This window comes from Stenella coeruleoalba (genome assembly GCF_951394435.1).
Source record: "Stenella coeruleoalba genome assembly, chromosome: 11".
Classification (NCBI taxonomy): Eukaryota; Metazoa; Chordata; class Mammalia; order Artiodactyla; family Delphinidae; genus Stenella; species Stenella coeruleoalba.
The window spans coordinates 82,312,316-82,334,789 of record NC_137157.1 but is presented as its reverse complement, the minus strand read 5'-3'; the positions used below and the strand labels follow the sequence as shown (position 1 = coordinate 82,334,789).

Below are 22,474 nucleotides of genomic sequence, written 5' to 3'. Positions count from 1 at the left end.
TCTTTATACCGTTTCTATTTGCCACTGTAACTGAGTAAATTCATTAAATATTACATAAGTAATAGAATATGAGGGCAAAAAGGATGCTGTTAGTGACACTAGATTGAATGCTTCTTTAAGGAATAAAGGTAAATTGTTTTTAAAGACCACTAAATTAGGTGTCTAGTAGCTTCATAAAATTGGAATAAAAATTAAAAAAACTAGACTAACTTCTGCACTTGGATTGCTTGCCAAAATGCCTTGAAATTCTCCTATCATTTTTAGCAAATCAAAAGTAAAAACCACAGAACATATATTTTGGGTGTGAAGATGACAAGATATGTTACTCAAGAGACCCATCCTTAAAAGCTTCAACTATACATCAATTAATTGGCAAATTGATAAATACTGATAAACAATGGAACACCAATAAACAAACTGACTAAACATTGTTTAAAATCTTAAAATATTTAAGGAAGGATGACATCATTTCTCTAAGACTCTATGCTTTAGCAATTTTTTTTTAATTAACAATCCAGTTGCCAGTCACAATTACACCGAAGTAGAGAATGTCTCTCCAGCATGATTAGCTGATTAACCTCCATCTTTCTCACTAGATTGGAAACTCCATAAGGGCAGGGGCCAAATCTCTTTTACTTACCATGGTAACTCCATTACTCAACATTTGTCATATGTGACAAAGAACAGACTCACAATAAACATATTTTAAATGAATGAATTAAGAGTTAATCATAGTCAAATACAACACTGTATATTTTAAATTGCTATTAAGGTCAATATGCAAATGGTTATAAAGAGAATAAGAAAAAATATGGATGGAATCACCTGAAAACGTCAAGGCACAGTATTCTTTTGAGAGACAGTATATGTCCTTTACTCAGTAATGGTAAGATCATTTGTATGTATATAAAAAAGGAAGCTTGGGCTTCCCTGGTGGCGCAGTGGTTGAGAGTCCGCCTGCTGATGTAGGGGACACGGGTTCGTGCCCCGGTCCGGGAAAATCCCACATGCCGCAGAGTGGCTGGGCCCGCGAGCCATGGCCGCTGAGCCTGTGCGTCCGGAGCCTGTGCTCCGCAACGGGAGAGGCCACAACAGTGAGAGGCCCGCCAACCGCCAAAAAAAAAAAAAAAAAAAAAAAAAGGAAGCTTAATTCTTTATTATTTTTAAAAATAGCACTCTCTAGCATAATGAGGTTTCTGCCTTTTAACTTATGAACTATATTTTTAAATTATATGATTAGGCTTACTTAGGAATCCAACCATGATTACCATATCCTTATTAAGATTTCTATATACTGGTTCCAAATCTGGCTACCTTTTAATTTAATCTATAATGAAAAGTAGTAATAATGCTACCTGAAATGTATTTATCCCCCTTCCTTCCAAGAAATTCAAAGCAACCAACACTTGTGAGCAGTGTTAAATATAAAAATGAAAACACAACTGAAATGAACTTTTATTAACAAAATAAAAGATGTTAATAAGGAAGCCAAGCTATCTAAAGTTCAGGCACAAGATAAATCTGGAATAATTCTTTAAAGCCAGGCTGAGTTTTGCTATAAAAATACTTATAAACATTTAAAATTCCAAAAGGACATGAAGGAACTTATTACATTTAGGAAAGGTTTTGCCTTTTCAGGTTCTCTACTGCTGAGAGACACAAATAAAGATATCTTTTAATTGTTGCATGCAACATTTATAAATTCATGAATCCAAGGAAAAATAAGCAGTGAGAGAACATTCAAAAGCATTCTGGCATATTAGGCAGGATATGGCTCGTAAATTAGAGCCAGATATACAGAGGGGTAATGGTGTCAGTGTGGCCCCAACCTTTTAGTTAATTATGAGGAATTGCTAAACAGAAGGAAATGCTAAGTCATTATGATGCTGGCTAGTGCAAACACACAAACACACACACACACATTCCTTTCATGATTTTTAAAATATCTTAAAGTACCACAACTGTGTTCTAAAACCTTATTTATTTCTTAATACCTGTAGTTCATACTATCACATTTAAATAGTTGCGTAGGTCAAACTCATAAAAATTGTCAAAGTTTGACACCAGTACACTTTCTCCCCTATTAAGTATATAACTTATGCTCTAGAAAACTAGCTCAAAGAGTCTTCAAGGTGGGTTCAAAAAAAAAAAAAAATCCACTGGCATGCTAAAAGAGAATATTACAATTTTTATTTATATTTCCTATTCTATAGATATCCTTTATTCCCTCTTTATCTCAGGCCTTTTAATTTCTACTTTTGCATGTTTACTGTTAGTAAAGTAATATTTTCTTTTTTTTATTGATGGTGTATATACATTGTCAAAAAAAAGTTAGGAGAACACTGACTTAGATGCCCATCTGGGAACCTGAAAAACCTAGGCCTATACTCTTGTCCACATACTGGGCAAGAATTCCTCCTGCTTTATAAATACACAAAGACACCATTACCACCACCATATGTCTATGTCCAGTCAGCTGTCCTACCTCCAATTAAAATGTCCCTTGGTCTCACTCCATAAAGACATTTTCTCCAAAGCTGGAAGTTCAAGATGATCCACGTATTCCTTTTTTTCATCTAACTATTAATAGATTGCCACAGGGGCCTGCATTTCACAACTGGAAGAACTTAATGTTAATGCCATTCTCTCTCTTTTGTTTTACCATTTTGTCACACATTGTGGCTTGTGGACTACACTGTCTAATTTTTAGATAAATTAACCCTCATAAAGCAGAGAAGTGGTTTTAAAATATGTCCTACAAAACAAAACAAAAACCTAGGAATTTTCAAAGTAGTACTAATAATGCAAATACAAGTGAACATGGGAAAGTGGCAGAACTGTATCTTTTAGACCAACTGCTAGCTCTTTGTCAGCCACATTTCAAGAAAAATCTATGAGAATTCAAAAAAATAGAGAGTCTCGGGAAGGCTGTGTTTCGCGGATACTGCAGTGTGCTACCTAGCAGCGCTCATTTCCTAGCTACCAAGAGTACTGGCTGCTGAAGACTCACATCTAAGGCCTTTCTCAAGAACTGCCCTCATCCAAAGTTCCGCCGGCTCCCCAGGGATGGCCCACATCCAGCACCAATGTATGGTTACAAAGACCTGGGCCCCTTGTCTCAGTTCAGGACATCTCCAAGGAGCTATCCAGTTCCAGAGCTCCTCATAGGTTAGCTGAAGCCCCAGTTGCATCATAGTCAACTTCTCCTCAGGCGCATCCTGCTTCTCTGAGCCCCTCACAGGTGCTGTCGCCAAGAACCCTCCCAATAAATCCAATGCATGCAAATCTACACGTCAGAGTTGGTTTCCAGGGAACTCTGATGTAATACCACTGTTACTTCAACTATTATTTAAACTGAACCTTGCTCTCAGAGTTTACTGTGCCCTGAATATTAGCTCAAGTATAACACATGTACATAAATTATGAATATGTGTCTGTGCGTGCATGCACATTCTACAGGATTGTGCGCTCTAAAAATTCTACTGATAGGGTACCCCTAAAGTATTAACATGTCACCAAACATGCATTTTAACTGCTGACTTAAGGAGGCAGTTTTGCATTTTCTGGCTAATGTGTCATTAGTTCATTCACAGGCAAAGCAGACCATATGTTACTGCACATCATAAGGTTCCCCATGGCCTAAAAGACAGAATTTGGGGCATTTGGTCTATAATAAAAAGACCACCTTGATTCTGACCGCTGCCAACATCACAGCCTCATCTCAGCTGGTTCCTATCATGTACTTTATGTTCTACCAACACCAAATTCTCTGTAATTTCACAAACACGCCACACTATTTTTCACCTTCTTGCCTTTTTACTCACGTTGTCCTGTCTGCTTGGAATACCCTCCTCCCTTCTCAAAGCACCACCCTCTTCCTTTCTTAGCTTAACTCAGAGCCTTTCCAAGGGCAGGTTGGCGGAAGCAGAGTGCCCAAGTACAGGCAATAAGGGAGCACAATGTCTGCAGAAATTTTAAGAAGCACAATATAAATAACTAAAAGTCAGTGGTCTTTTTATTATCTAATTCTAAGACTAACTCTAAATTATGTCAGTGATAAAATGATCCTTCCAACCACAGCGGACTGCCCCCAAGGCCCACCCTGGATATGTCACTCCACCTTTTTCAGCCTAACTCAGAAATTCCAGTAAACATTGGGCACTTCTAGTAAAACCTGTAAGTTTGAACATAAGCCATTATTAACTCCAGGAAAACCAAACAAGTTGTATAAAAAGTAAAAGTAATCAATATATAATATTCTCAGTGATAAATAACATTTTAAAGAGTCAAAGTAACTGTGTGCTTTTTGGGGTATTTTTTGGTTTTTTATTTATTTTGGTTTTTTGATTTTTTTTGGCCTCGGGGCTTGCGGGATCTTAGCTCCTGGACCAGGGATCGAACCCAGGCCCCCTCAGTGAAAACGCCTAGTGCTAACCACTGGACTGTCAGGGAATTCCCGTAACTGTGTTTACTGAACTGATTTAACCCTAAAAAAGGGGGGAGACGAAAGTCTATTGGGACAATGGGAAAAGGAGTATGTGTGGTTTTAGGAAGCAGGGGTGGGGGAAGAGTAGAATAACAAAGCCAAATAATAGGAGGTTAATCAATAACTAACATTTTTTGAAAAATAAGGAGTAAACATTTTATTTAGAAATACAGAGTTGGAAGTAATAGGAATGGAGTGGCATGATCGTCAGTAAGACAGGAGTGCTATTCTGTTATGTAGCTTTGAATTTTATACGATATACATACTTTATTTTAGTATGTATTTAATTGATTGATAAAATACTCAGCTCATACATCAATTCACTTAGAAAATCTTCCCCCAACCTCTCTTCTGTGCTCTCAAAATACTCTATCGCTCTACCTATCACACTGATATATAATTACCAGTTTATGTTACTAGCTTCCCTATCAAATAGAGGTTTGTGCAGACAAGAAGCAGGATTTACTTATATCTGTATCCCCCTGGCAGAAATGATACATAAATTTAAATCCGACTCTGAACTCAATAATTTTTTTGATCTCCAAGTAGACAAAAGTAGTAATAAGATACAGGTTTCTGATTTCAAACAATAACATTTATGACCATAAAATGTCATCACATGGTGGAGCTCATTATGGCCAAGGATTGTTTCATAGACTTTGTACTCCTTCTCTCATTAATCCCACACAACTGCTTTATGAAGTACATCTAATTATCCCCATTCTGCAGATGAGGAATCGCACACTGAGAGAGGTTAAGTAGGCTGCCATGCTAACGACGTAAATGATGATCCAAAAGAGGAGTATAACATTGAACTACAGCATCCACATCCCTAGGCAAATTCACAGTATCCCTCAACGGATAAGGCATATTCACGACATGCTTACGATACAGTACAGTATACAGTTAAAGCCTTAAAAGTGGTTATAGGTATACATATCATAAGATCAGAAGGAGAGATCTTCAGTCAGTATATTCTGTGGGGATGCTGTGGAAAAGCAAAATTTAATGTGGAAATTAAGGAATGGGTAGGGTTTCAGAAAATCTATATGAAGGGATGATATATACAGAAGGAAAGCATAGAAACGTGAGAGCAAATACATATGCGTAGACGGGAGGGACTGTAAGTTTTGTATCAAATCTCTCTGCTTGAATACTCAAGAGCAGGTACAGATCCAGCCAGCAGGATCCCTCGGAGGTGTATGGACTTATGCATCTCTTTTCTAAACCTATGGAACATGGAAACAATGGGTAATTCCCAGGTGGAATATTCCATTAGGTTGGTGGAGGGGGAATGGCCGGGGGGCAGTTACAAAGCACCTGAAACTGGGCAATTTCCCCTCCAAGTGTGCTTGTGAAACCTTTCCTTTTGTCTCCATCTCAAACACAACTGCTAAAGTCCAAAATCCAAGCCACTATCTTTCTCTTGCGTGAGTCGCTACAATAGCTTTCTTACTAGCTTACCAAATCCATTCCTTCCTCTCTTAAATTTGGTCTACATGCTCTAGCCACAAATTTTATTAGTCTTTTGCTTAAAACTATTCAATAGGTTTCTTATCAGCCTCATTAAGAAGACTCACCTTTACAGCCCCATCCATGTCCATTTCCCAGTCACTTTGCTCCAGCCATGCTGGCCTTCTAATTCCAGGAACACATCCTTCTCCCTCTCTCTTTGGAGCTTTGGCACATGCTATTCCCTATGTCCTCTTGACGTCATTAACCATCCTTCAAACGTGACTTCCTCATGGCATCCTCCTCTGACTGTCCTGCCAAAATATCAGATACTTGTCCTCTATGTTGTATATAATTTTGTGAAATATAGTTCCACAATTTGCCATCAGAAATGCAGCTGATTATCTGATTAAAATTTATTTACCCCAATAGAATTTAAATCCTTGCATGCAAGGTGTGTGCCTGTTCCACACATCACAGACTCCCTAGCAGTTAATGTGGCATCTGGCTCATAGTAGGTGCTCAACAAATATTTGTTGATTACTGAATGAATGAAGGGACAAAATCAAAAGAGAAAGTTGAAAGAGAGAGTCAAGTGGATTGGGAACCAAGGAAAGTCAAATGATGAGGAGGTTTGAAGCAGATGGAAAAGCAACTCCGGAAGAATTCCCTGTCAGACAGGGTTCAAATGCGAGCAATGGCTTTTAGTGCAACGCCCGTGGAAGGCCCCTGGCATGAGCATTGTGAGAGGAGTTGACAAGGCTCACATGTCACAGACAGTTTGAGAGTCATCTGGGAAACTGTGCTCAGCATGAATCCTGATCAGAAGCAAACTGTTCTCAAAAGGAAGGTTTCAAATACGAGCCTGAAAAGGTAGAAGAGTTGGAGAAGATGGTAAGGCCCTTAAAAAACAGACGTAAGGGTCTGGGTCCCATCTGTGTGTAGTATTCAGGCACCGTGAACGTTTAAGAAAGGGACAACATAACCTAAATAGCACGTTAGGAAGATTCACCTGACAATTGTACAGAGTACAGATTGTAGGGAGAGATCCCACTTTGGGGAACTTTGCAAAAGTTCAGAAATAAGCTGAAAAGAGCCTGTCCTAGAGTGACAGAAGTACATATATAAAGGAAGGGGGGAAACACAAGCATAATTTTGAGGGATGACTCAGCAGGACTTAAAATCTACTTCCTATATTACAATGGGTAAGGGCCCAAGCCTCAGAATCAGACCACTCTGGGCTCGAGTCTCAGCTCCACTGCTTTGGGCCAGCTCAGTTTCCTTATCTGTATAATGGAGCAACATCTGTATCTACGTCCGAGAATTCCTGAGAAGAGTCAATAAAAATAAAAATAAGCTGTTTGGCACAACGCCTAGCAACAGTAAACTATCAGTCAACATCAAGTGCTACTTCAAGCTAGACAGGCAAAGGGGCACAATAATGGCATGCCAAGGAACTTACTTTGGGGGGGCTTGTCTTCATGTCACAGGAAGATAGTCGCCGATATGGTAAAGATTTAACTCCTGTCCTGGCTTCTGCCTGATCTTCTTTATAACACATTCGCCTTTCTGGCTTCTGATTTGAATGCATGCCAAACACAAGCTCTGCCGACTCTTTCAGGGACCTTATTCTTCAAGCTGCTTGAGCCATTTCTAAACTTAAGCTTTTAACATTTCTTTCCAACTTGCCCTCTTCCTCTAATGCCGCCCCCTAGAAGCAATCCTGGATACTAGGAGACAAAAACCCTCCGTGGCTAAATACACCGCTTCTCTCCTCCTGAGAAATGTCAGAAAGATTATGTTGAAAGCAAGTGCAATGTTAAACTCGGTTTTTAAGAGTTAACGGAGAATGATTTTTTTTTTTCCTCCAAGGATGGGTAATAGCATCAGATTCTGAAATTAAGCACAGCAGGAAGAAAAAGCCTGCATAGATTTCACAGAGTATCACAGGCCTCTGCAATAAAGCACTTAAAAATGCCTTGTATTGCTAATTCTTTACACAATCTCCTTTTATTTCCAAAGCAGTATGCGGGGCTTGAGCCACAAGACGCGCATTGATGTTAACATTACACCGTTTGAATTAGAGCCATTTTTCTACTGAAACTCCAGTTAGGTTTAGAATTACTTTTCACCGTTTTTTCCCCAATACATTTTCCAGCCTGACTTTCGAGATCAAACGAATGGTTGCCTCTTCAAACAATGCTGAACCCACCTTTGCAGTCATTACCTTAGCAAGCATCCTTCCTCTCAAGATTACAATAACCAGGCTTTGAGTTATATGGAAAATATGCCTACTAAAGGTCACTGGATCACAGGTCACTCTGGGAATTCTAAGTGAAGGAAGGCAACTCTCTTCATCTGCCTCCAATTTCCCACCTCCCCTGCCCCCAGCCCCAGTCAATACGCTTCATTCACAGATTGAACTCTTCAGCAAATACTTATTCAATAGCTAATATCGGCAAGCCACTGTGCGAGGCATTACCGTGGACTTTCGACAACAGTAAAATGAAAGTGACGTGAACAGCAAAGCACTGCTTGGTGACAGGCAAACAATCCGACGGACAGCCTACTGAACTCCAAACAGACTAAGAACTTCCAGTTTTATGAAGATTTGCTATTTTCACGATCACCAAGCTACTGGTTAGCATTTGTAAAGATTTTTTTTTCTCTCTTTTTACAAGACATGTTTGTATCGTTTAAAAGCTTTCTTTTCCAGTCCGTGTAGAAACCCGGTCATTTATTCAATAAATATTTATTAAGTACCATGATCATTTGGAGAACAAAACAGACTCAGTCCCTATCCTCATGTAGTAATTGCTGCTTCCAAGATAATACACACAAACAGCAGCCTGCTGATTCGATCCCATACAAACCTCAGGTTTGTTTCTGCGTTGTTTATCTGTGTGTATGAAGGCACTCTCCTGTAAGGACCAGATTAGTCTAATTACAACCTTGTCCTCGTCTGATCTCACTAGGATTCCTTTCCAGCACACTCCTTCTCGATTTCTTTAACCACAATAATCATAATCAAGCTATTCTAATCTGTTCTCCACATATTGCTCTCTCCCTCCATCTGTTTTTATTCACTCGTTAAGCAAAGGTCTTTCCGCACCTACTATGTTCCAGACACTGTTCTGAACATTTGGGATACAGAACTGAAAAAAATAAATCAACCCCTCGTCTTCAGTTTACTTAACCACCTGTCCTTGAAAAGAAAGATCTTTTCAAGCCTGGAATGCACAGAACTGCCACCCTGCCCCTGCCCCAACCCACTCTGTGTTAGGTCCCCTCACTCTGGACCTTAAGCATGCTACTGTTCTATATACTCAAATGTACTTAGGTTCTTTAAATTTTATTTCAAAACTCCTAACACCAAATCACCAAAAAACTCTTTCTAGCAATCCAGCAATCACCTGTGCTTTATCTTGGCCCTGCCACTACTCTCTGAGCATCTTACTTGATCTCCGTATGCCATATATATAACTCACTACCAAACTAAATCAATAAAAGGTTTTTTATGACTGGTTCTCAAACTTTTATGTGCAAAAGAATCGCCAGTCATGCTTGTTAAAAATTCAGGGTTACAGGGCTTCAACCACAGAGGTTCAGGTTCCCTACATCTGAGGGGGAGCCAGAAAGGTAGATTTTCAAAAACATCCCAAGTGGTTTTCAGCGAGGTGACAGGGTGATCACCTTTGAGACACTGTTCTATTAAATTCCTTTGATATCAGTTTTTATGTAGTCAGAAACTCTGCTTCAAATCAGAAAATATTTCCTGTTAAGTACAGCTTAAGCAACATCTAACTGTGTGTTCAGTAAATACTCATTTGGTTAATAAATGGATCAGTGGGTACCTGATAATAGTAAGTGACTTTTAGAAATTACAGCTCAAGGGCTTCCCTGGTGGCGCAGTGGTTGAGCGTCCGCCTGCCGATGCAGGGGACAAGGGTTCTTGCCCCGGTCCGAGAAGATCCCACATGCTGCGGAGCCACTGGGCCCGTGAGCCATGACCGCTGAGCCTGCGCGTCCGGAGCCTGTGCTCCGCAACGGGAGAGGCCACGGCAGTGAGAGGTCCGCGTACCGCAAAAAAAAAAAAAAAAAAAAAAAGAAATTACAGCTCAAGCATCACTTCCAGTGACCACTTCTCACCTGCTCCTAAGTATCCCTGTGGTAGGTAGGCAGGCATTAGTGCTCCCATTTCATGGATGGGAACCCCACACCAGTATCTTGGCCGCAGCAGGATGAAAGAATACATGTGGTTTAGTCAAAAAGACTGAAATCCAGGCAGTGATTCTCCTGTTCACTAACTGAGGAAAATGAGTGAGTACCTGACCCCCTGGAGTTTGTCTGGCCATCTGTGAAAAGGGGATAATTGCCACCTAATCTGTGGGCTGTGAGGATTAAAGGGGATTATCCATGTAAAGCACCTAGCACGTGCCTGGAACATGGTCGAGGCTCAACCACTGTTAGTTTCCCCACCTCCCCATCGTGCAGGGCTGCCTTGAATAGGAATGAAGCTCAGTTGGCAAGACAAGTTGGCTCAGCAATCATTGATTCTGTGGCTGCCCTGTTCCAGGTACTGTGATTGTGCTGGAAACACAACACCGTGCCCTCAAGGAGCTTACCTTCCAAATGTCTGTCACCTATGGCTACCCCTTTCGAACCAGGCAGCAGAGTACTTAGAGAACTCTCCAGTTCTCACTTCCTCTGGTGAAGTTAACTCAATGCACAATGCTGATGGTGCCAGAAGGAGAAAGACCTTGTGGGAACAGAAGGGTTAAGAAAAGTCCAGTAAGCAGTGACAGGGGAAGGGAGGCACGTTTGCGGGGCTGAGGAGGTCCCTAGAAATAAAGAGTGAGCCCATTAACTTTCTTTACAAACTTAGAGATTGGTTTGGTTGGTTGGTTCGTGTGCATTAAAACTGTCACTTTACTTCCTGTAAAGTGTACATTTACTTAATGTAGAAAAGGCACTACTATTCTGCTAGTAGTAAAGGTACGGTGGAGAGGAGGCTGAGAAAGTGAAGTATGGAGAGTCAAGACAGAGTTATAAGAAATGGTATGCACTTGTTCCAAAGCAGCTCCCAGTGCAAGAGTAAAGTAATGAGACTGACTGTGCCAGATACACGTGAAAGGCTGCCAATACTGCACAGTGACACCGAGCATCGCCAGAACATACATGCAAACCCCAGTCAGCCCCTGATACCACACGTCAAACAAGTTCAGCTTTCAGCAGCCGTGAAGTGCCCCAGGGAATCCTAGCAGGCATCCGATCTGAGGGCAGGCCCTAACCCAGAATGGGGATGGACCAGCAACTGCAGAGGGTACAACGCCTGGCTCAGCAGAGAGTCTCTCCAAATGTTCAGTTTGTCAACCTTTTTAACTAGCGACATTGAAGCAACCAGCACTCGCTATTTGGGGAAAACTATGCCAAAAGCCTCACAGTAAGCAGTCCTTATCCTGGGCACAGATTCCCTAGAGGGGGCACTTGTCTGAGGAATGTGTCAAAAATTAGCTCTCTCTTCCTGCCTCCCATCCTCCTTGGATTCTGAAGCTGTCCCGGTGCCAGTTTCCCACAGTACCATACACAGAACCACCTAAAAATCAGGGGCAAAATACCAGTGGTCTCATGTATCCCAACATGCTAAGTCAATGTCTTCCATCCCCCAAATGCTTCCCAGCAGGCACAGAAGGATCGGCACCCCGCCAGCCGTCCTGCCACGACATTACCGAGAGCCTCGTCCTCCCCCGCAGCCGCCCCTCCCCCGACGCTGGCCCCCCAAAAATAGCAACAACTCAATTCTCAGTCCAATAACGTCTTTCCTCAGATGTTGTTCTCCCAGTAGGTAGAAGAATGAACTGCTGCAAGGCCACCAGCTCCTCTACAGTTTCTTTTAATTTAAAGTTACAACAGGAGGGAAGAAAAGAGACTTTCTATTAAGGGACAACTCCCTGAAGGGTCTCTTAGCTGACAATCGAAGGACTGCTCATGGCAGTGATCAAATCTAACGCAACAAAGTGCTGGTGGCTCTGTGACTCGTCACAGCAGGAGCTCGCGCTGAGGGCCACTTGAGTTCAGTGCTTTGTGCCGCGCGCGGCAAGTTGGTTTAGGAACAGTAACACAGGGGAGCAAAGACTCGCAAGGTGTTTGAGGCTCAAGATAAAATGCAGACTTACAGTGCAAGCTGCTTCTCAACTGAATAGGAAGCCTAGAGGGGTAAGGAAATGAAGAGACTGTTCTGTCTACCTCACGCTTTAGGGCAAATTACCAGAAGATGGTCAAGGTCAGTTGGTCTATCTGTTGCACTGTTTACAGCCTTATAAAAATAAGGACTGAAGCACGAGAACCGAAGTGAGCTATTCTGAAAAGGCATTAAGGATGTCTGCTTGCATAAACAACACCTTCTAATTACATGAACTACCTACCATTTAAATATATTTACCATCACCTGATACGATTCATCTATACCTCTCAATTGCATTTTATGACTACATTAAAAAGAGAGAAATATATGTTGAGCATTTCACCTGTACCATGCGTGGTACTATGTGTTTATATATAATCTCATATAACCTCATTTAATCTTGACTAGCACTCTGTGAGGTGACAACAATCATTATTCTCATTTTACAATGGAGGAAAATAAAGCATCAGAACTCAAAGAAATGCCAGGTCTTTTTTTTAGTGGCAGGTCCACCCAACCAGAGCAAGTGGTCAGGGCTATACTTCCAAACCACAACTACACCAGTCACATCTCCTGTGGCCAGAATATAATGGACTCAGTGTCCCACCGGCTGCCCCTCTCTGTCTCCAGTATCATTTGTGCTCCAAGGCCCTGCTTCCAGGGGGCTGCTCCTAGCTAAGGACTGAGCACAGTGGGGGCTATGAATGCAGGCCATTCCACTGAGACAGACGGTTCCTCCAATGGCTGACTCCCAGCTCCCTAGCCAAACCCTTCTCAGACTGCACTACAGTCAAGTTCTTTCTACTCAATCCTCTTTCCTTCCCTTCCTCCTTACATAAGTGTCAAACCTGGGTCATGCTAAAAGGCTCTCCCAGTCTTCTCCCGTGCCCTCCCCCCAAAAACGTCTTACATGTCTAATCCCATCTTGGGGTCTGCTTCTTCATGGACCCAAACTAATGCAATAACCAAGTCATTTATTTGCATTTTTTTTCTTCTCTTAGCCTTTTCTTTATCTTTGGTCAGCTGTACTTACAGAGAAATTATCTGAATCACTGCGAGAAGAAAACAAGCACTAAGTTTTCCATGTTACTGTACATCATCTCTTCAATAGACAATGGTACACTGATTGTACCTTTCTCCTTGCATCCAATTTAAACAAGCAAACCTATGAGGTTCCCGATGAACGAACTGTTAACTCTTTAGGGCAAAACATTGCAAAGTCAGACTTATCTCTTTTTCCAAGTGGAATTTCTCTCTATCCACATGGGCTAAACTTAACATAACCCAGTGGTACATGACTCTGAATGGATAACAGCACAATACATTTTCACTAGTTTATATCTGTAACAAGAAATCAAAAATTATAACAAGAAGAGAGATCTATAGTTAGGTCCTAAAGTTTTTGCTCCTTTCACGGAAGGAACATTTATATGAATAAAAGATAGAATTCACACTTGCACCAAACACAGCATCTTAATAAAACCACATTGTCAGAGATCATGTATAGACGTTAACTGAATCACCATTTTAAAGTGTTGATCTCAGCCTCAAGAAAGTGATATATTTTTCTTCTTGGATTCAAACAAGTTCAAAGCAAATACAAAATGAAGCTTCGAACATTATAAATGATCAAAATCTAGACTTGATTGAAGGGAGAGGAGAGTGTAGCTAACATTTACCAAGCACCTCGTTCATGAGAGACCCTACGCTAGGAATCTGATATACAATACCTACTGTAATCCGTGCAATATCCCTACAAGAAAAGGATTATAAACCCGAGCTTCAGAGGTTAAGAAAAGGGGCAGAGCACTAAATGTTCAGAACTCCAAGTGAAGTCTTGCAAGAATTATAAATAGACCTAAACTGAAAAACTCCAAACGCTAGTGGGCTGGCTTCTTTTGCATCCTGGGTCCCTCCTGAATTCCCTAGCTCCCAGACTTGAACTGCTGCTGCAGTGAGCTTCCAGGGAATGCCAGGTAGAGGTCATCCCTTTGACTGCTGCACTGTCTGTCCCCTTTGGAGATGGGGTAGCATAGAATCACGAAGTAATTGAATGACAAGTCATTGGGCCTCAAAGATATAATCAGGTAGGGTTTTTTTTTTTTAACTTATAATGAACTTTCAGCAATAAAGAATGAATGGACGTCTATCTGTAGAATTCAATACCAACACTGTCACCACCACTGCCACTTCCTGGAGACTCATTTTTTTTCTGGGTGTTTTATTTAAAGACTCAATTTTTAAAGAGTGGTTATTTCATGTATTCTTTAAATGTATTCATTTTTCCCCTAATTCCATCGATACACTGCCCCCACTGAATGTCATCCTTACTCAAAAGCAGAGTAATGACTTTCCTGTAAGGTATGCTTTGAGAGGTACAACAAAAACTCCCTATGTTTACAAGTATTTCTTCCTGGCAGCTTCACATGACACTCCACGTCTTTCTCTAAGGAATTAGATAGTCATGATAAACTGCAATAATAATAACAACTTTTAGTTAGAGAATTAACACATAATAAGCTGTTATCACCTGTGAATCCATTGGCTTATGAGCCAGAGGTTAACTTGGGCAAATGGGGCAGAAATTCAGAAGAGTCCATTAAAGCAAACTGGGAGGTAATCAAGGGCCCATCCTAAAGTTCAGGCCCCAGATCAGGAAAGCATTCAAGAGCACCCATATAGGCCGCTAAAGGGGCAGGGGTCTGGAGGAAACAACCCAAAAAAGCATATTCCCCTTTCTTTTAAAACAAGAACACTGAAAACAGCCAAGTTTATTAAAAAGTCTCACGGAAACGTCCCAATATGGCCCAGCTGAAAGTGACTAAAAGTGCCTGAATGTCCGCCCTGCTACTGAGCCTTAAGGGCTCCATTTCTGCCCCTTTAAATATAAAAATTCATTATTTTTAAGCAAAAGGTTAGATCCTTGCTTCACAGTCTTAAAAACTTCATTTTATTCTTCCATGAAGAGCAACTTTACATGCAAATGAACTGTTGGTTTAACCGAAGATTGTTAAATTGCATCTCTTCATCTAAAATCCTTCTCCTAAATGTTAGGTATGAGTGATTTAAGTTATATCACACACGGAAAATAAACAACAAAGATTCCACTCACATTTGAGAATCATTTGCCATCCCCACTCCCTAAGCACCCTCAAATGGGAAATGGAATAACAAGACTGATCATAATTGGATTAAGAACTATAATTCTTTAATTCATTCATCAAATTGAGGCATTTGGAACAGTTTATTTACAGAGTTGTTTAGACAGTTTTGCATGGTGTTTTTTAAGATAAACCAAAATGCCTTTCTGAAAGAAGCTTCAGATCCCAAATCATTAACATATGAAAACCAAATGTAGACAATTTACAAATGGGTGTTTTAAAACAATGTTTGGAACAAAATTGGACTTTTATTTTATTAACTATCTACAACTCTAAGCTCAGGGGATAGTTTATTTGAAACAGCCAAGCACTCTCTTTGCCTTTAAAATAAATCTACATTTCTCAGGCTAAAAATTGTGACGAGTATGTGAGGGAATGCACTGACTTCAGGCCTAGACAATAAGTTTTCCAGGTTACTCTCAAAACTCTAATTATAGCATTCTCTACCACTAGAGGTGATCAGATATTGGGTGAACCATCCAGGTTACACCAATCGATCGTATCCAACAATGCTACCTGCTGGAAATCTAAATAGTGTTCAACATTAGAACTCTAAGTTATTTGAAATCCAGTGTATTTTAGACTAATAAAAACAAGTTTTATCCTGCCCTGCATATTACATTTTTTATATAATCTAGACATACCTTGAAAACAATGACTGTCTATCACTCAATAAAGGGATAGAGCTTTTACAAGAAGACGGTATATTCTTTTATCATTATATTTTTCATTTGCTTTAGAAGAGAAAAAATCCTCTAAGCGTTCAAATTCTTTGGAAAATGAAATTTTAAACTCTCCCGACAGCTTGTGCTTTACGCTCAAAAAGGACAAAAAAAAAAAAAAGGAAGAAGCCATACCTGAGCATAAATTTCACTCTTCTTATTTACTGTTTACTCCATATTCTCCACAGATAACATCTTTATAAGCGTATATTCATTTTTTTTCTTTTACAAAACCATGTGTCAGTCTAAACAGGATATGCATTTACATGTATAGAACTAAGTTAACTTGAAATAACCACTGGATCTCAAACGCCTAGTTATTTACCAAATAAGTTTGAGAGTTTTGAATCCTGTATGGCATTCAACCAGAACTGCTTAATCTCAACAAGGAAACTATATAGGGTTTCCGTATTAAGAGCTGAAGTTCTTTTTTCCTGTATTAAGAGTACTCTTGCAAGTCTATATCAGATTGATTCATTATTGCCCATTCAAAAAGGCTACAAAAAGAGATTTTTTTTAAAACCCCCAGGCAAACAAAAACTCTGTTATTTCTTCATGTACAAGGTTGTTAGAAGACCACTGGAAAGAAAGGACAAAAAAGAAAGAATTTCAAGCAAGTATGTTACTATATAATTAACACAAATAACTAAATAATTATGCACATGCCTTCCCACGCCCACAATTAAATGTTTTTAAACAACTCATGTGATGAAAGATCTACCTTTTAGGCAAAAAAAAGCAATCTCCACCAGTGTAAGGATTTAACTGATGCTGTGTTGCATCAGTTTTAAGTGATGCTTATGATTTTTATCTTGTATACTTCTGAGGAATAAACAGTTGATGACATAATCTGCAGGAGAACTTTACACAGTGCCTCAGAGAACTTTCAGTGTAAGTACTTACGATTTTAAATCACTGTGGCTGAATTTATCTAGGCTTCAGCCTCAGAGCTATATTTAAATCAGGAAGAAGCACCCCCAGAAACTCTGTCCCATGTATCTGCATTTGAAACCAGATTCCTTCCCTATCAGAGCTAATAGCAGTTCACGTACAGCTGAATTCCTTCAAAATTAGATCAAAATTTAGCAGCTCTGTAAAGACTCTAAGAAATCGTCCTCCTTCTAAATGCTATAAAAGTCAAACTTAAAAAACATTTCTGTATACTTTAAAACCATCTGGCCCTTAACCTAATCACGTTTGGCAATCGAGCCTCACTCCTTGTCATCCTGATCAAAAACTGCTCTGGTTTTTCTGATTGAAACGTCCATTGCCTACAAATCTCCCACGCGCCTACTGGATTGGCCTGTTTCGTTTGTGGGGAGGGGTTTTTTTTAAGGATACTAGGGGCCATTATTTATGAACAGCAAGGAAACAAATCACTCTGTCTAGTCCCTTTGCAGATTCCCACACTTATTACCCAAAATCCCACAGATCTCCCTTGGTCTTGCCTTTGACTCAAGAACTGTGCTGGGCCTAAAGGCAGTCTCTGGGGAAATCGGCTCATGCCTTTCTTGACAAACTCCTTTGGATATCTGGATATTGTGAGGATTCCCAACGGGGTGACAACAAATCGCTAAACTTTTCTCAAGAAGTACTGTCGACTGCCACCCAGAGTGCCTGAGTTGGTGGACACTGAGAATATCGTTCTGCAACATTCAAAGAATTCCTCAGTTTGACCCCTTTAATTGAGAAAGGAAGACATCAAAATGGATTCACATTCACCACACTCTGCATTTGGTCAGGGGCCAACGTCTTTAGATATTCACCAGGGTCAATCTATTTATTAATAGATTTGCTTTGTAACGTTGAAGGAAAATGACTCAAAATATGTAAACAGTGCTTCGTGTGCATCCGATGCCAGCAGACCAATACTCAACAAACTGCTGCTATCAAACGCAAACATTTCCAAATCCAATTTGATTTCAACTCGTATAACCTCTTTTCCTGGCTTATTACTGTAGCCCAAAAGTGCAAGCGAGATTTCCCAAACCCGCGCTTAAAGTGACACAACACGTGAGCGGTCTCCACTTTGTACACGGAGTGGGGTGAGGGGGGAAAAGTAGTTGCAATTAAAAATTAAAGCTTCCGGTGTCTGAAATCCCTAGAATCCTGAAGGATGAGACTCGTTTCCGAAATTCCGCGCCGGGGGGACGGGGGAGGAGGGGGGTACTTCTGGGGACAGGGATGGCAGAAAGCGAAACAAAAAGACGAACAGGGGGAGCGCTCAGGTTGTGGGGTGGGCCGCGGGTCGCGCTTCTGTCCTGGGAAGGGTCAGGCCCTCCGGCCAACTTTGAGGGGCTGCCGTTTGGCGCCGGCCGAGATGCACGGGCGAGCCTAGGATTTTCCCTGCGCTCCTGCCCTCCTGGCTCATCACTACCTCCACCGCCACCACTTGCAAAACAATACCGGCAACAGCACGCAGGCTCCCCAAGCAAAATATAAAGTTATCGCATTTCCTGAACTGGGTCCAAGCCCGCACGCCGGGGTCCCCGCGGACGGCCGCCCCGCGAGGGGGACCGAGCGGCTGCCAGCCTCGAGCCGCCTCCCGCCTCCCCTCGCCCCCACCCCGTCCCCCTCCCTCTGTACTTGAGGAAAACTCCGGCGGCGGCCCCCGCCCTCCTCCGCCGGCTCTCCAGCTGGAGCCGCGAACGAGTGCGGAGCGGCGGGCACGGCGAGCGGCAGAGGGGAGCTCGGCGCCTTGGAGGGCTGCCCACCACCACGTCGGGACCGACAACAAAGTTAAAACGCTGCGATTCACGCACCTTACCGGCTCTCCTCAACGTCTCCTCAGGCGCGGGATGCAAAGTGGCACAGTGGCGGGCTGGGGGCCCCCGGGAGGAGACTGGAGATGGGTTTGGTGGCTCGCCTTTTTCACTCTGTGTGTGTGTGTGTGTGTCTCTGTGTGTCTGTGTGTGTGTGTGTCTGTGTGTGTGTGCGCGCGCGCGCGCGTCCCTCTCCCCCAGCCTCTCGCTCGCTCTCTCGCTCGCTCGCGCTCCCCGTGTAGCTCTCAAGGACGAGGTGAAATCCCTTTGCTGGTCATGAGGCGGCTTCAGAGACAAACAACACAATGCGAGTGCAAATAACAAAAGGCAAAAAGACAGTCGGAACAATGGGGGAGGCGAGGGCAGCGCACCCGCAGCGGGTCAGCGCGGCCGGCGCCCGCCCCGGGGGGGTGCGGCGGGGGCGGGGGCGTGCGCCGGGGGGCGGTGCCGGGGGCTCGCGTTCCCTCCAGGTCGCCCCCGGGCTCCCGCAAACCCACCCTGACCTCCTTCCTGCCGCTCGTCGCCCGGCCGCCCTCTCTGTCCATCCGAAGGGAAGGAGCCCCCGAGTTTGCTTCCCCGGCTGCTGCAGGGTAAACTAGATGGTAAATAACGCGGCGATGACCCACACCATGCAGGAATGTTTCAAAACAAAACACAACAAAACAATCTGCCCTCCACTTAAAAGAGCGATAAAATGAAATGGCAGAAGGGGAAGGAGGCAGGGAGAAGGGGAATCTCTCCAGATCTCGGTGGAGCTCGCGTTTGTAAATACGCCTTCATGTTTGGTCAAGTCCCCTTTGTCAACTTCTTCCCTGCGCTGGAACCTCACCCGCTGTCCTGTAACCATTACCTGGGCCCCTTCGCGCCCCCCACCCCCGTTTGCACGCGGTAAAGCCGGCACGGAGGGCGCGCGTGGAGGTCTGCGGGTGTCCGCGGAACCTTCCGGGAGAGGCGAGCCGCCGTCCGCCCAGCGCCAAGGCTGGAGCGGCGAGAGGTTGGGTTTTTAAAGCGACCAGTGCCTCCCCGAGAGCGGCTCTGCGCCCGCGGGTCCCCGCCGCCGGCACTTTGCACCCACCTACTCCTTGGCGGAGGGGGGAGGGGGGGAGAAAAGTTTTGAGACGCTCTCATCTCTGCCTCCCGGGCGGTTGAACTGGTTTTGTTTTGCGTGTGTGTGAAGCCCGAAATCCCAGTGCCCAAGAACCGGGGAATGATGTTCAGGGGTCTAAAAAGGCTCGGCCCTGGGCTTCGACTCCTTCGTCTGCGACAGTGGAGTCGGCGCAGGAAGGCGAGAGCGAGCCCCTCGGAGTTGCATCACCATCGGAGGAAACTCCGTAGGTGATGCCCCGAGCAGAAGCTGTGGGGCTGATTTGTGTGTGCACTGACAGCTCCCGGGCTGCTCCAGCGCTTCTCTCTACCAATCTTACTTTCATTGACTTAAAACAGCTGCCGGTTTGCCCCGGGGCGGGGTGGTGGGAGGGGGGAGGGGAATCGTATTAAATCTCAAAACTAGGGTGGAGCGGGGGAATCCTGACAGATCTTCCCAGATTTGGTGTCCAGAATGGAACAGGGAGGGAGGTGTCTCGAGGGAGGCAGCGGGTCTGGAGGAGGGTGGCGGAGAAAAGGACTAAGACACAATACGAGCAACACGTTTCTTTTTCTCGCTGTTCCCTTCCTCTTCTCTAGCTTGAGGCTGATTTGCATGTTCTCTCTCCTCTTCTGGGCGATTTTTTTCAGGCGCGCATCCATTGACTGAGCCACGTCCCTCGGCACCCCCAGCATTTCCCAGAGTGCAACAACACCACCCGGAGATCAATGGCCAGTCTGTTTATTCTTCACGCTCCTGCAAGAGCAGGGCACTGAAGGAGCATGGGAGGGAGGCTTAGGGCTTGCCTGTCTGCGATCTCTCGCAGACTTTTTCTAGCTGATTTCTAAACGGCAGCTAGCAAGCAAATAAGAGTTCCTTAAAGCACGCAACACATACCCATCACAATATATTCACCGAGAAAAGTGATACATCCTTTCTCCCCCTTTCCACCCTTGGTAGATTTGTCTCTGGAGGTGGATTGCTAATACCTGAGGTTTTTGCACTTGTCTAGGGCAGAAACTTTCTGGGGTGTTTGACGATTGATTATTTGGTACCTGCTTTCTAAAAATGGCTAAACACCTTTCCTTAGAACAAAAGTGAGAAATGCAAATCTTAATAACTCAAGGCAAAAATTTCAAAGTGTAAGCACAGTTATTATCCACTCCCACAAAGAAAACTTCCTCTTCCACAAGTATTTGATAGCATAGAGCCCAGTAATTAAGAGAACAATCAAATAAACTCCAGGCTTTCATGGGGACTCTAAATTATCATCTGCCTGGAATTTATAAGCAGGGTAGTCATTTGCCAACTTGGATATTGCTCTAGATATAGCATTCTAAATGTGTATCCTTAAACAATTTTACTATGTTTTCTTAAGTATTTAATGAGAGAGACCACGGATAATAATAATATTCAAATTGCTGGATCAATGTGGCCTCACCAACTGTGTGAAAAAATTCTGTGCATGTGTGCATGAAACATCTTGCCTGTATGTTACTTTTCCTCACATTGACTATATCATGCAAGCTTCAAGTCTGAGCCACTTGTGTAATAAGAATACAAGAACTCATAAGAATGCATCAATAATTGTATCATACCTGGAATTTAAGTGTAATTTTTATTCTAAAGAGTTCTTGGCATACATTAAATGATTTATTCTCATAATACATATGTAGCTGCTTTTCACAGTTAGCTATCACTACCCAGATCCTTATATAATGTGCAAGAAGCAAATCAGGCCGACTGCAAAAAAAAAAAAAAAAGGGGGCCCCTCACTACCAATTATATGAAAATAAGTAACATTTGACAGGGGGTTGTTATTTACAGCGAACTACTTCCTCTCAGCCCATACTCAGTGAAAATAAAGGGACAGAGTGAGTCCTTTCCCCCTACCTCTCTAGCCAATGGGTGACAAGCGTGCCTGGTTGGCCTAACCTCACCAAGCAGAGCAGTGCTGCCTTCTCAGGGTTTCAGCTTCTTCTTCAGCGTAACAGCTTCGGGGACCAGCAGGCTTCCTACTTGCAGGAGAGGAGAGGCTGGGCAGAGGGAAGGAGGGGCACCGTCACAAGCTGCCTGGTGAGATGTTGGTGAAACTTGAATTACACCAACCTCTCCTTTTTTTTTGCTCCTACAGGCAGCAGAACTTCCAACCATTTACGGTTATTGAAACCACATGGCCTTAAGACTAACACATGATCGTTATATAGCAACAGCATAGCTGATCAAAAACCTCCAATGGAATGTTTGTTTGTGTTAAAATTTTTAAAAATACCCATATTTAAAGCGGGACTGACACAAGAAAGATCAATGTTTCCATTTATCAAGCATTTACCACGTGCCCGGCTCTTGGCCAAGTGCTTTTTTTTTTTTTTGCGTTACGCGGGCCTCTCACTGTTGTGGCCTCTCCCGTTGCGGAGCACAGGCTCCGGACGCGCAGGCTCAGCGGCCATGACTCACGGGCCCAGCCGCTCCGCGGCATGTGGGATCCTCCCGGACCGGGGCACGAACCCGTGTCCCCTGCATCGGCAGGCGGACTCTCAACCACTGCGCCACCAGGGAAAGCCCCCAAGTGCTTTTTTAATGTATTTGTTCCCTACTTCTTACCACAAACTTGTAAGAAATG

General features: G+C 43.0%; 1 protein-coding gene across 6 annotated transcripts in view; it reads right to left on the bottom strand.

Annotated features, from left to right (window-relative positions):
- Positions 1 to 19,140, bottom strand: part of SOX5 (SRY-box transcription factor 5) — a 993,819-nt gene extending 974,679 nt beyond the window's left edge. For 3 of the 6 annotated variants that reach the window (XM_079938029.1, XM_079938030.1, XM_079938035.1), the window contains exon 1: positions 18,768 to 19,140. The gene's annotated coding sequence lies outside the window, so the exon portion shown is untranslated. The remainder of the gene's footprint in view (positions 1 to 18,767) is intronic. The other 3 variants (XM_079938031.1, XM_079938033.1, XM_079938034.1) reach the window with 1 other exon arrangement.
- Between the last annotated feature and the right edge of the window lie 3,334 nt (positions 19,141 to 22,474).